This window comes from Mchenga conophoros, linkage group LG20 (assembly GCF_057382185.1).
Source record: "Mchenga conophoros isolate Kocher_MC1m ecotype Shallow Benthic linkage group LG20, M_conophoros_male_GT1.1, whole genome shotgun sequence".
Taxonomy (NCBI): domain Eukaryota; kingdom Metazoa; phylum Chordata; class Actinopteri; order Cichliformes; family Cichlidae; genus Mchenga; species Mchenga conophoros.
The window spans coordinates 31,128,267-31,143,392 of NC_140545.1; positions in this window are offsets into that span (position 1 = coordinate 31,128,267).

The window sequence follows — 15,126 nt, forward strand, 5'->3', positions numbered from 1 at the left end:
AAATGTATATAATCAAGAGGAATATATACAAAACAAGAGAAAGGCAATGATAATAGAAGAGGCACACAATGGTGAAAAAAGTGCTGGAAGTAGTGCAAAGGACTTGATTTAGTGTCTATATGTGAGTGGCCTGAGTGATAAGGAATATTCATATCATGGCTGAGATTGGTGAGATGAGTGGGCAGGGGTGGGGTGTGGGGGGATAGTATTTGTTAACAGTCCGAATGGCACAAGGGAAGAAGCTGTTTGTGAGTCTGGAGGTGTGGGACCTGATTGACCTGAGGCACCAACCAGAAGGCAGCAAGTCAAACAGGTGGTAGGTGGGGTTCAAGGGGTCATCTGTGATGGCCCTGGTTTTCTTGAGACAGAAGGATGTATATATTGCGCCCAGGGACGGCAGAGGGCAGCCATGATTTTTTGGGCCATGTTAATTACCCTCTTCGAACCCTTCCTTTCTCAGTAGTGGCCCCTGTGTACCAAACACCCAGGCAGTAGGCGAGCACGCTCTCCACTGAGGAGCGGTAAAAGGCCAGCAGCAGCTTCCAGTTCAGCTTATTCTTTGTCAGGACACAGAGGAAGTGCAGCCGCTGTTGGGCCTTCTTTACCAGGGCGATTCATAACACAGATGGTATGATTCAAAAGCATGATTAGTTGTGGCAGTGGTTTTGTGGGGCATGTCCCACTGGTTTGGGTGCTGAGCCACTGCGGGTGGGTCTTGGAGCATTAATTTGTAATGATTAATTATTAACAAATTGTTTGATGTGAAGTTTTCTTAAGCAGGCTGTGCCCCTGTGGCTCTGAATTGTCAGCAATGATCATAAACAGAGAAACACATGATCAGATAATAATAAACAGAGAAGAAACCAGTTCAGAGACTTCATGTGGATGGGAGAGAGAAGAAAAGTTCTGGGGCTGGACCAAATAGGATTCTATAATGAGAATGATGAGAAAACTAGTGCTGGCAAGTTCAGAGTGTTTTCTTTTATTGTTTGATTTTGGGCAGTAATAGAAGAGAGGGGACGAAGCTGTAAGGATACTAATAACACAGGTAGTATGTTTTTCACACTTTCTCACTGTGCCCCCTGGTCAGACTCGTGAAAATGTTAAAAGTTGTTTTTTTCTGTTTTGTATGAGTCCTACTTGTTTTTCTCCTTCTCAGAAAGGAGAAAAAAATGTCTACTGCAATGCTATAAATAAATAAATAGATAAACAAATATCCAACCGTCCACAATTCTGCAGAGGTGCTTCATTTCAGGTGGAGTTCTAGCTGAAAAACTTTAGAACAGATTCACTGAAATCAGTATTTAGAGAATCAGTACTATGAGGTTGTCCTTCACTCTAGTTAAATTTTATTTGCAACTAATCAAAATTGTAAAGTTTTTCTAATCTCACTCCGGCCTAGTGCTATAAATAGATCTTACATCTATAAAAACCTTATTACATGGTGCTGGTGCTGAATTTAAGGATGTTTTCTCAACTAGAAATAAAAAATAAATGCCAGGGCATGAGGGATTTAGTGTTCCTGACTTGACACATGGATTATGTGCAGAAACTGGGGTTTCAGTGACGCCTTTGACAGTGCGAAGGACATTACATAAGGTGTGCCTCAACTGACAAGAAACCCACTGGTCACAAAATGGCACAAAACTGCAAACATAAGCCTTGAGCATAACATACAAAATGAAGAATGTTTGAAAAATTACTGAAATGATAACTTCCAGTCTTGAGAAGCTTTGCAGGGCAGGATTTCTCCAAATGAGAGTGACCTGAAACATATACAGAGATGATAGCTGTATCATCTCTAAGTATAGCACACAGTCAAGCCTATGAAGGGATAAATCAGTATAAATGACTACCCAGGCAAACAGAAGGGCAATGAAGTTAAGAAAAGCATTTGAAATACAATAGCTGGAGTGCAAAAGCAATCTTACAAAGAGTGACTGTGGACCACTGGAATATATACCAAAAAGTTAATAAAGTGAATGATAATATTTCTAGGATAAAGGAGCTGGTGAGGAGAGGTCGTGAATGGATAATGCACAAACTTTGACATTATGAATAAATGCCTGCAAAGCCACGGTGATTTTAAAGAAAAAAAATGGAATCTATGATTTAGTTAAGCATGTCCACAGAATTGAATCCGAAACAAGATTATCATGGGTCACATCTCTCATCAGTAATAATGGAGTACTTTACAGGCAAATAAGGATGAATTTAGGATATACTTACTTATTGCTACTGCTTCTGAATTCTTACTCTAGGTATCCAAACATTTAGTTGTTTTATATCAAAACAGTATCAGAGTGTATTTATTTTTGTTGTAACAACTTTAAATAAAAATTTCCATAACCTTTGGAATAATGCTGTGTTTGCTGTCTCAGTGGCTCGTTTTTCAAACTGTGAACTTGAAATGTTGAAATCCCACCAGTCTTCCATATGCCCTGCAGACGCTCTCCCTCATCTTATAATTAAAACCAAAACCAAGCATCATCAACATTTTCCCTCACCCATCGTCTCCACTTGGAAAATAAACGTTTGCCTTTGGGAGTATTGTGCAAATAAAAAATTATTATGTAAAACTATAAGCAGTTTTTTGTAAATACAAACAACTCATAATAAATACTTCAGTCAATGTGCTACGGTTCTGCCTCAGCCTAACCAGATAAAACTGTCAAGGAAAATGGACGTGAAATTGTCCTTTTTAAATTCATATGATTCCCGTGTGAAGCAATAAATTAATCTGGTCCTCTAAGTCACTTGGCACCAATTTCAAGCAGCAGAACCCTCACAGAGAAAATCCGCCAAGGCTTTCACAATGTTTAACTCAATAAACTGCTTAAAATTCAGTCCATGGAGGACACAGGTACATTTATCTACCTTTGTGGTTTGCTGCTGAGAGGGGGATCATGAGGAGCAGAGAAAAAGATGATGGCCTGGAATGTAAAACAAAGAGCGAAATAACCCTTTGCTGGGCAATTAGGAGTGACCCACTGTTGAACTTCCTCTGGCCTCACTGTGTCCCTCAGGCACTGTAGAGGTGGGAACAGCTGACACACATCTTCCATGGGGGTGACATTGCACAAATGCTGCCAAATTATATGCTTACAGACAGTCTCGTAATAATTTATACTGACATTTTACACCACTTGGCTCGGATTTGGTAATTAAAATTTGACTGTGACACTCGTCCTCACAGGGAACAAGTGAATACTGTAAGATTTTGGCCCCCAAAAATATTCCTCAGACATAGTTTCAAAAAGGAATCTGACATTTTTGGAAATGTCAGATATGGAGAGGAAAAAATTCCACCTCTTGAGTTTACTTAATTAAATACCATTTATGCTCATTATCTTCTTCTTTTTGAATCGTTAGCTGCTAAATGTTTTGGTACATTTACCAATAAGTGATTCAACACTGATTGACCAGCAGAATGGGATGTTTTTCTTTTTCTTTTTGAAAACAGATGATAAATTCTCATTTTTTTGTCTTGATTTATTCAAGATAAATATTGAAAAGAAAATTTCAGAAAACTCAACCCACTGTGATGATCATGATCTCATGAGAGCGAACCAAAAGGCTTGTTAGAAGGAAAAAAACCCATCACTTTACACCACTTCACTCACTAGATGGAGACATTTTACAGGTTTTATGATAAAGCCGCTCTTAGAGCTGTTGACCAGTTGGTGTGAGGACAAAAGGCTCATTCTCAGTTTGTGACCTAATGTCCAAACTTTGGCTTGGTAAAATAATACATTTGAAGGGCTTACTGTAGTACAGCCTGTGGACATTTGGACTCTTATAGCAACAGCTTAAGGCTTGCATGCACAGATGCCTGACACAGAGCTTCTACACTGTGCTTAAGGATTAGCAAGCTGTTAGTAAAGCCCTTCCTAAGTTGTAAGCTGATAGTTTCTGAATATGTAGACAAATGGCCAGACAAGAGTTTAGGGGTGTAAGCTGCAACACACCTTGCAAACCTGTGAAAACTATGCATGTGTTACTAGTTGTAGCAGTCTGTGTGATTATTAGAGACAGACATTACATTGAAAAAATCCTCAATTTAAATTATGCCCCATCCAGAAAATATTTTCTTATCAGTTAAGAAATGTAGATATGTATTAAATGTAATACATATCTACACACCAGTTATAGTGTCTGATGTATTTCCTGGCCAGTGCTGAAATGCACTTTATTTATTTAAATAAATTCAAAGTGACCATCATTCATGAATTCATGCATTAGCAAAGAAAATCGAAGGAGACTGGCGGATTTTGCCATCTGCAAATATGTATGATGTCGATTTTAAAGAGCGTAATTCATCACACATCAATCAGCAAGTAAATTAGCTAAATTTAATTTTCTGTCTTTTTGTATAAAGCAGGAAAACATCCAGCTTATTATATTTTCTTGCGGCGTAGCTGTTAATTGAATTTATAGCACTTACACCTAAAACATCGATGCTTTATTGACATTTGCTGTTGTGATTCTGTGTTGCATATCGAAGGCCACAGCAGTGTTATTGTGTAAATTATTGATATGACAGAGCGCGGCTTTAAATGTCAATACACCTCCCTGGAGAAGGAAAGTGAACGACCCCTGATGCTGAAGTTTGATCAATAGATGGAGATGGGTGCCTTGCGAGAAGTGAAATGGCATAACACAGCGAGACTCAAAAGAGGGGGGAAAATCATCAAAAATTAAACAAAGGAAGTTACAGATGAAGGGAGAATACAAATGTTGCATTTTTTCCCCTAAAAATAAAGCTACAGCAGCACAATATTCCCAAGCAGATACACCGTGTAGCACATAATGACCACCTTCTTGTTGTGTCACAATATCAAAGGTCAAGATGTGCTCTGGTTAATCAAATTCCGAATTTATTGCTGCACAGCGGTGTTTCTCTGAGAGGTGACAGCTTTAAAGGGCTTGATAATAACACACCGTGGGGATGTTGAATAAGCATGTGTATTATTTGCGGATGAGGGTGTCAGGGAAAAGCAACACATTAGGTAGCAGCATAAAATATTGAACAAACTCATCTTTATTGTGCACGTCAGTAGGATGGTGCTGTGGCTTGCTCAGCAAAGCCTTCCCTGGATACGATAAGGTTTGAATTCTCTGTATATGCATTCTTTGCAGATCCACTTTTATTCATGTATTCAAATTTGCATGGTTTTTTAAAAAGTATTTTTACTTGCTGGGTGATTTATGACTGTCTACAGTGTGTGCACCAGATTTATTTCAGGTAAGATGCAGAATGTCTGCATCCAGTGGCTTAAGAGGCTGTTATAACCATTTACTTTTGTAGAATAATTAGGATAATATAGTCTGAATAAGAAATGTGTCCTTACTTCTTTCCTTTGATCTTCCTGAGACAAAATCAAAACATAAAATCTTTATGTGACATACATAATTATGATTTCTCCCAGACAACAGAGTGTGTCTATTTGCAGCTGCCACAATATTTATGCAAAATCAAGCTCTATTTGCTCTATTTGTTGCAACCACACAGTTACATGTTTCATGCTGTGTACGCTGTCAGACGTGCCATAAAGAGCATCTTTCAATCAGGTGTCATGGTGTGTGTGTGTGTGTGTGTGTGTGTGTGTGTGTGTGTGTGTGTGTGTGTGGGCACAAACTGAAAATCCCCTGTCAAACACTGAGTCATTTCTCTTATTTGCATGTAATGCACACTTAATGCCAGATTATACGTTCATCTTCACCTTCATGTTTCTATCCTGTTATTAAGTCTTTGTTTATGTGCCATGGAACCGCCGAAACAAAAACTGGGAAATTATAACATCACATTCATTCTCGTTTCTCTGTAAATCTTAAACACTGCACCATGTTTGTGATTACTGAGCATTTCTACCCACTGGATTGCAGAAGAAAGAAAAACTTGCAAAGCATAATCACAAAAGCTGTCAGCTGTCAGTAAAGCGACTGAAGTGTGAATGATTGAAATGTGTTTTATTCTGTGTCCGCTCACCATAAATTGCCCTGTGAGGCTAAGGGACTCATGAACATGCACATTTACTGCATTCAGTCAACGGTCTCAGTGTTTCTGTGCTTGCAGTTGCATATTTTTACTTGCATACCCAGTAGTTATTTCATTTCTGTTGCTGTAGCGTTCACTGGGGGCAAAACACTTTAGTGTTGGTTTACTGTGATTAATAATTTCTGCTTGCCCACTGCTCACAGCCTACATGATAATCTGCAGTCTAATCCAATATGCTGCTGATGAGTTGAGCTACTACGTGTGGATATTACCTCTGCTGACACATCTGCATTGGCTGAGTTTACAGTAAGAGAAATATAGTCGGAATTTTGCAAAATCTTCTTTATTTCCCCTGCATTTGCAGTAAAGTTGGCCGACATCCCAACCCAGTCATTTAAATTGAATATGACTGTGAAAGTTTATGCTGCCATTACAGGGGCCATCAAAGTGCCTAAATGGAAGATTAGAACCCATTTATCCTTCTGAAAAAAATATTGTTTTGAGACTCTTAGACAGCATTTTCCTAAGACATCAGTGAAATATTTCAGCGCTTTCATTTATCATTGCATTGCTCTTCTCTTTCACGCAGCAAATAAGCAACTGCTTCTGCTTCCAATGCCGAGAACTCCTCACATATCCATCTGCTAGCTTAGTTTGCACCCAAAAACGACACAATTAATCATGCTGTCACACTGTCTATGCATGCGAGCTAGATGGCTCAGGGTTACCAGGCACAGAGGGACGCAGTCAAACAACGTAGCGGAGGATGTTAACTACTTCGTGATGTGCAAAAACTGATTTCCATTATCACTGTGACCATGCAAGACTTTAAGTGTGAAAGTGTTGGATTATGCATTAGTCATCTTGCTTTGCATAATTATTTTGTACTCTGAGTGTCCACTTTAAGCAGTCAATCGGCTTTTCTCAAACATGTCATTCTCTTTCAGAGGGCTAGCCAAAATGAATAAATTTTAAAAAATGAGATAAAATAAAATAGACTTAATTAAAAAAAGGTTTCTCGTCCCCATTTACTCCTTCTAAATTCTCACTACACATGGTTAATTTAGGCTCAATGACTCATATGACTCATCTAGTTAAAATGAACAAGCAGCCCTATTCTAACATTGTGGTGAACAGAAATTCAGTAAGTCAAAGTGTTATAACAGGAATAGAGTCACAGAGGTGGTGACGCTCTAGCACTGGAAAAAAATAATAATTGGACAATTCTATATTTGGCTCCGTGTTTGTGTATTTCAATCCTCATCCTTATTAAATTCATCCTGAGTGCATAACTGATCCCTCAACAGAACGCTCTGAAGTCATCTTCGGATGTAAGATGCCAGCTAAATGAACAGCTACTAATAAAAAAAAGTGAATTTCTCCAGTTTCCCTCAATTCTCAGCAAGCCTCCCCCCTCGCTGCATGCTCAGAGGAAGTGACACCAACACAGCAGTGTCCCTGCCGACAAAAGTGTTCATTTTGGTACTTTCTGTGGAAAATAATAAGACATTAAACCCTGGGAGGGCTGCAGAGCCTTATGTTACTTGCAGCCTGTCTTCGAAGAGCAGCTTTGCCTCCTTCTCGCCAAATGCGCTTACATTTGGGGACTCCTACCTCCTGCCACATTTCCAAGGCAGCTCTGTTATTATGGATAGAGATTACTGAGGGTTGGTGGGCAGAGGCAGACCTCAACTGATTATTAGGAGAAACAAAGCGAAATGCTTGGTAAGCGTGGCCTGTTTGAGTGCAATTATCCTGCACTCTTGAAAATTCTGCCTCAAAAGATTCGAGGGACCGCAGGGTTACTGCTCCCGAATCAAAGCCACAACACGCTTCCATTGAATTAGTATAGATAACAGTACATTTTATGTTTAAGAGCTCTGACTGTGCTGAAGAAGTCTGTGGTAAGGCAATAGAGAGCGAAAGTAAAAAACTGGAGCTACCAGACTTTCTTATCTCATTAACAGGTGTGTTTTGCTAATAACAAAGAACTACAGCCCTGTAACAGCATGTCGACTGGACAACCCCACACATTTAAAAAAGAGAGGTTAAAAAACAGAATAATCTGAAATATTTCAGTTTTATAGCTATAGTTACATTTTCCCACACTGCTCATTTGGTGGCTACAAATGCATTAGAGATACATCTAAGCTGTTGTATAAGAGCTTGTTTATCACAAGCAGGACTAAATTTTTATGAATTCTGTTTTTTTGGGTTTTGTTTTTTTTTACTAGAAAATTGATATACTTCCCTAATGTCTGCTGGGGGGAACCCACAGCTGGAGGCAACATGGCAAACGGGAAAACAACAAAGAACAGAAGGAAGAACGTTTTCCTCTCATGTGTCACACAAGTCAGCCACAATGTCAGTGACACAGTAGCTCATCTGGCTCACGATCCATCATAATTTACATGTTATTGTAATGTGTGAAGTACTAAAAGAAAATGGTGAGTTTTTTTGTTTTTCTTTTCATTTTTTGGCCTTACTGCACCAACTAATGAAAAGTAAAATCTACCTAGACGCCAAAGAGGATGCAAACCACCACATCCAAAGCAAATGAGTCTACTTCACTCTTGTATGAAAGTGTAGATGCCAGGAGTGTTTGACTCCACTGTCTGTAGGAACCATGACCTTCAAAAGCATGGAAATGTGTGAATGCATCAACTTGTCATAGTGCTGATAACACTGTATTACTAATATTAGCAACTCATTGGTTGACTCCCACAGTAGGAACCTTTCTACTGTGGGAGTCAACCACTAGGATCATGATCATCATTACCATTGTTGGCTAGAGTAACAGAATAACAGAGGTATGCATCTGAAGCTATCACTTTATTGTTTGATAAAAATCTTTCTTCTTCAATCATTTTGTGCAAAACTGACAAATCCACTCCATGAGGAGTGAGAATTTGGTGAAAATGTAAATATAGGTCAAGACATTTTGTCTGAATAATACTTTTCTAGAAGAACCGATTGTTGTGAACTGTGGACAGACGCGTCACCACGGCATGAGCTCATTGGTCAAGTAACGGCTCATGTGTTTGACATCGGGTATCCCGTCGTCTTTAATACATCAGTGTTTCACCTATCAGATGTTGTTCCTCTGGAAGAAACAACAACCAACAACTTATTAAAGAGGCACACAGGTGCAAATATGATATATTTTCAGTAGTTAATTTTTCTTAAAAATTAAGATAAAGGTTTTCTAAAATAAATATTTATTCTATATTCTATATTGTAAAATAATATATCAAAACAAGATAAAAGTTTATGAACTTAGTCACACAATACCAGCACCAGCTGAACTTTAGTTGGGGGTGAATACTTTTAGCCATCTAAAATGAAAATACATTAAATTTAGAGGGTTTATTTTGAACTGTTGGTTGAGAAAATACCATTTTGTACCATTAGTTCATAAATGTTTCTAAGCCTTGCCTTGTTGGAATCATTGCATGTTCCACTTCATTTGTTTTATTTTTGAATCTTACCAAAAGGGAAAATTCAGAAGTTTTTCTGCATGATGGAGTGGTATCAAAATGAAAATATTTTTTTCTGTTAGACCAACAACTAAGATATCCAAGGTAGTTAGGAGAATCACTGAACCTGTTTGCTCTTTGCGTGATTATTTTCCACCTTTCACACACTGAAATTGAAATAGAAAGTGTTCTCAATTGCTGAGACAACAGTGAAGGCCGTGTTTATCTGCACAGAAACAAATCTCACGCTGCTGCTCCTCAGCCAAACATCCTATCATTCTGCCCAAACGATTTCATGCATGGGGAAGCTGAGATTAGGAAGAAAATATCAGGTTAGAAAGGACAGTAAGAACTCAGGCTGAAGCACCTTCTAAACACAAACAAGCTCATCTGTTCTCCCACCTTATACTAAAATGTTTTTATAATTATGTAACCTACTTAGAGCTGTTAGAACTCTATTTTGCTATTATGCACTTTAATAGATACTTAGAAGTATCCATAATTTAATTCAGTCCCTTAAATACAATTTCAGTCAAAATGGAGCACCTAGAGCAGCTCTGAGCTTTTGGTTTAGAGGGGTTACTTGTACTCACTGGCCATGTTTAGTATGAGCGTCATAAGGAAAGGCATAATGTTTCCATAATAAGTGCCATTTACTGTTCATTAATTTCAATTAAAAACATTTTTGCCTTTGGTATTTTACAGTGCAGTTACTGGTCCTGACACATTCGTAATCATATCCTGAAGTTTTTCTTTTGCTCATATAACCTCTTGTTTTTAATTTCTTAGGCTTGTGTGAACCTCTGGGTTCAGTTGCTGTGGCAACTAGATCACATTTCCTTCAGTGGAATGAAAACAAGCTCATTTAGTTTGTCATCTCCGGGCTCTGCTTCCCTGCACCTGCTCAATACAAGGATATGAGTATCTTAAATTACTAACACCCGTATCACAGGCATAAATAGCTAGTTGCGAGTAGTAGATCCAGGTGAGCTTGTAAAGTAGTAAAAGAAGAAAAGTCCATATCAGCAGTCACAGAAGTAGTAGCTAGGAAGATTCTGGAGATAATCAGTACTGTCACTTAGCCATCTAAGTCTCAAGTAATGTCAGGCAAGTCAGAGTCGAGTCTCAAGTCACTGGTGTAAAAGTCCAAGTCAAGTCACAAGTCTGAAATTTTGAATTTCAAGTCCTTTCGAGTCTTTAAAAAAAAAACGAAAAAAAGCATGTTGCAGTTATATGCTAAATGTAAATATTAGACCATGTAATTTTTAAATCTGTGTTTTTCTCAACACATGACAAAATAGTGAACTTAGAAAATATACACAAATTGTGAAATTGCACCTCTTTAAAATGCAGCTCAATTAAACCTAGCTCCAAGAATAATTTTCACCGACAGTTCTGAGATAAGCTGCATGTTATTCTTGGATGCGGTTGTAGGACCGGCTTTAAAATCGCATGACAAAAATATCATACACATTAAAAAAAACTGTATCACCAACGTAGCCTGGACAACATTTGCTAGTTAGATGAAGTCAGCTATCTCATCGTAGCATATTTATATGCATATTTATAATTATACGCTTCTTGGAGTGAGTGCATACACTCGTGAAGTTTAGTAACTTCAGGTCACTGCAACAAGCCCAGGTACAGTTTACCGACGGATGGGTGCAGGACCTTGAAATGCACCGTGTAGAACGAAAGACCATCGTACGTATCATAAGTTTACCAGTCTCACAAATCGTCGTCATAAATACACATTCCTTAACCGTTTATTAATAGGACCTTTGAGCTCAACGGTAATTAATTAGCAGTGGAAATAATTTCTGGTAGCATCACAGAAATGTAGCAGTGACAATAATATTGTATGTTGTAATCGCACTGGGCAATTAGTGATACAAAACAACTGTTTTATCCTGTGAATAAAAGTATATGTTTTTGTCAATGTACCATAATAACAGAAGCGAAACGCAATATTGTGTCAGGACAATTCACTATTTATGCACAATAAATAAAGGAGCATAGCGCGACAATTTCTGTTCAGCGCCAGACTTGCTTGTAACCTATATCACCAATTATGTTATGAAAATGACGCATTAACTACAACAGAAGACTTGCCTTTGTGGAAATGCTTGGAGCAGACTAACCTGTGAGCTGGAGTGTTCTAGGACGTTATATTTGATCTTTGAATGGCTGCAATCCAGGCCATCCGTCGCCTCTTTGTTACTTCGGAAACATGGCTCGAACAATTTCTCTTCAACGACGTAATCCGATAACAACCGATCTCTTTACCCGTCGGCTTCCCGTGGCTGTCATGCGACCGGCTATTGCAGTTAATAATACAACAGCTTCTTGACATTTTTGTGTTTCTTTTTATCGCTGTGTGACTGATTTCAATTGAAAGGCTGTGTGCGCTAGTACCTCTTGCCACGAGTTCCCAGAATCCTTTGCGGTTTTACCCCTGAATGACGTCACATTTTCAATCTCCATATAATATGCATGTTAAATTTTATATTTGGGGTAAAATATCAAGTCTTTTCAAGTAAACCGGTTCAAGTCCAATTCAAGTCCCAAGTCATTGGTGTAAAAGCCCAAGTCAAGTCACAAGTCTTAGAACATTTTTTCAAGTCAAGTCTAAAGTCATAAAATTAATGACTCGAGTCTGACTCGAGTCCAAGTCATGTGACTCGAGTCCACACCTCTGCTACATACAGCTGTGCAGTGGAATAAAAGTGAAGAAGTAGCTTTGTGCCAAGCTGTTCTCATTCCTGGGGCATCTATTAAAACTGCTGTTATGGCTAATTTACACAAAAAAGGGTCACACGGTAGAGCCTGACAGATGGGGTTATGGCATTAGCTGCCCCCAACTTTTACAGCACAGATGGTTACTGTTGAGAAAAGTGTCCCAAATGTAACCAAGAAGTTCTCAGAGTCTAAACCTAACCACAGATTGTTAAAGTAAGTAAAAAACGGTGTAAAACACTTTCAGTAGGTTTTCATGGTTTATAAAACTTGAAGGGAACTCTTTATGATGGGTAATTGGACTATTAACTTTTTTTTGGATGCATCTGTGCAACCAGGGCACCACTCAAAACCTCTCCTCATGGTCAGGGCAGAGAAGAAGTCAGTTAAGGGATCACTTCACTGATTGGGTTCAGTCCTCTGGGGAAGCTGGTGTAAAGATTCATAGCGGCAGAGGTGGCAAAAGTACATTTGTGACTGAAACAGAAGCACAAATAATTGTGTAAAAAAAATACTACAGTTTTTTACTCAGTTAAAAGTAAAAAAGATACAAATGTAAAAAGTAACTCCTCGTACGACATTTTTGTTTTTTTGCCAAGCCATCGCATTAATATTATAATAAAATAATATAAATAAATATGAATATGAACATTATTTTTAACTGAATTTCTAATTCATCAGAATTAGAATTTTAAAATTTCCATGGGTGACTTTGCATCAACATCTAAACAGAAAAATTTGAATAGTCACAGGTTTAAGTGGGACTTTAAAAAGTGCAAGAACCCAGAGATCTGTGGTTGTGCTGCAGTGTCACAGTAATTTAGATATTGAGTGCTATTTTGTGTAGAGTTTGTTTTTAATTGTGCTGCTAAATTTGGTGGATTTTCACAAGTGAATTCAACATGATACAAGCAGATGTTGTATGATGGCTGATTTCTCGCACCCACACATTATAAAATCAGTACAAATGTAAAATTCAGTCAGCAAATCTAATCCTCATCATCAACTTACATTTAATTTGATGTCTGCTACCCTTTTTGTATCCTAACTTTGACCATGGACACATTAGCTGCTCTGCACCAGTCCACTATAACCCTTTATGATAAACTAAGCATTTAAGCCTGTACTCAGCTGGTATTTTTATGCAACCTTTGAGTAACAAAAAGTGAGTATTCTTCCATTTATTTTGCAGGATGGTTAATAATATGAAAAACTTTAGGAACACATAATGCAGGCCATAGATCCATTACTTTACATGTAATCTGTCTTTCTTACATTTCTCTCACATTCTTTTCTCTCCCAGGGAAATCAAATCAACAACTTTAGCTAACAGACACTCACTGTGTGACAAACTACACAGAAACAGTGTTTCTGTTTTCTGATATTTGTTGAGCTGTTAGAAATGCTGCGTTTGAACTCAACTTCAACATTACTCTCTTTACTTGCTCCTCTTCTGTAGCACCAGCTAGATGCTAAAGTACTTGCGACCAGAACTCCTGGACATCCAGACATATGGAATGATCCGGACAAAGAGCTTCCAAATCATTCTGAGTCACTTTAAGCCCTGAATATCATGCTGCAAATAATACATAAACTGTGTGTGATGAGTCCAGGTGATGGATACCTTAATATGATTTGCTTTATGTGTTATTGTTCTCTCCAAATCTAATGAAATGAAATGAAATCAAATTTTTATTATCTTTGAAGGTGCACAGATGCAGAAAATAATAACTCCCCTCAAATGTGTTAAACCTAAAGTAATGAGCTTGTTTTGAAAATGGAAGGAGTAGAAAGTAAAAGTAAAAAGTTGTCAGAAAAATAAACTCTCAAATCTAGTACATATACCTAAAAATTCTACTTCAAATAAAATACTTGCGCTCTGTTACTTCCCACCTCTACACAGTAATCCCGTCAGTGGCAGTCTTTTAGAAAATTGCCTTTCCATGGCAATAGCAATCTTCCGGCCAAACATCCACTAATTTAATTGTCTATCCTTCCACTTCATCTGATGCATTAATCATTGAATCATTCATCCAACGCATCTATTTAAGAAACAAAATAATTCAAACGATTCCACCAAGTCTGTCTGGCAGCCTCCGTATCTGATCCAGCTCACAGCCCTAATGGTAAACAGTTGACCAGACACTACTCTGCAAGCAGGAATGATTCATAATGAAGATTGTGTCATTCCTCCCACACTGAAAAGCTTCTGGCTCACTGTAGCTTGTAAACACCCTGCTGCTGCCAGCACAGTGCAGAGCAGCAATGGCAGCAGCATCTCCAAAACTGTCAGCTACAAGAGTCAACTTCAAGACCTAATTAATAGACAACATGTAGATGATAGCTTAAAGGACAATAAAATCGAGGTTTTGTAGCCAACATTATTTATCAATGAAGTTTGCATCATTCAAAATGCAGTTAAATTATTTGGCTACAACTAGGGATGGGAATCCTAGGAGTCCAATTCCTTGGAATTGTTAGTCTGCTTGCTTATAAGCCAAACTCTGAATTTCAACAGGTAACAAATGGATGAGCAGTCAGGCTGCAGCTTCAGTTTCTACCTGTTAGTGTTTCTACAGTAGAGTCACATTGGCGAGTCTCTTTGTGTTGGTTTTTATCTTTGCTTTGTGCTGTCGGCTTCGTGTTCTGTTTGTGTAATACTAAGAAAAAGATCATGTCTGTTGCCATTAGGATAGAAATTTGTGTTGGTGTGTGGGACTGTAGCCTATAGGTTTATATTGTTAAATGTTAATTACGAGTAGTGCTGTCAAGAGATTAAAAAAAAAATAGAGATTAATTAATTATGATTTTTAATTAATTGATCTAATTAATCTCTTTTTTAATCTCACCTAAAAATAGCTGAGGAAAGCCCTCAACTTATTGTGGCAGACCAAAAGACTGATATAACAAAGAAAG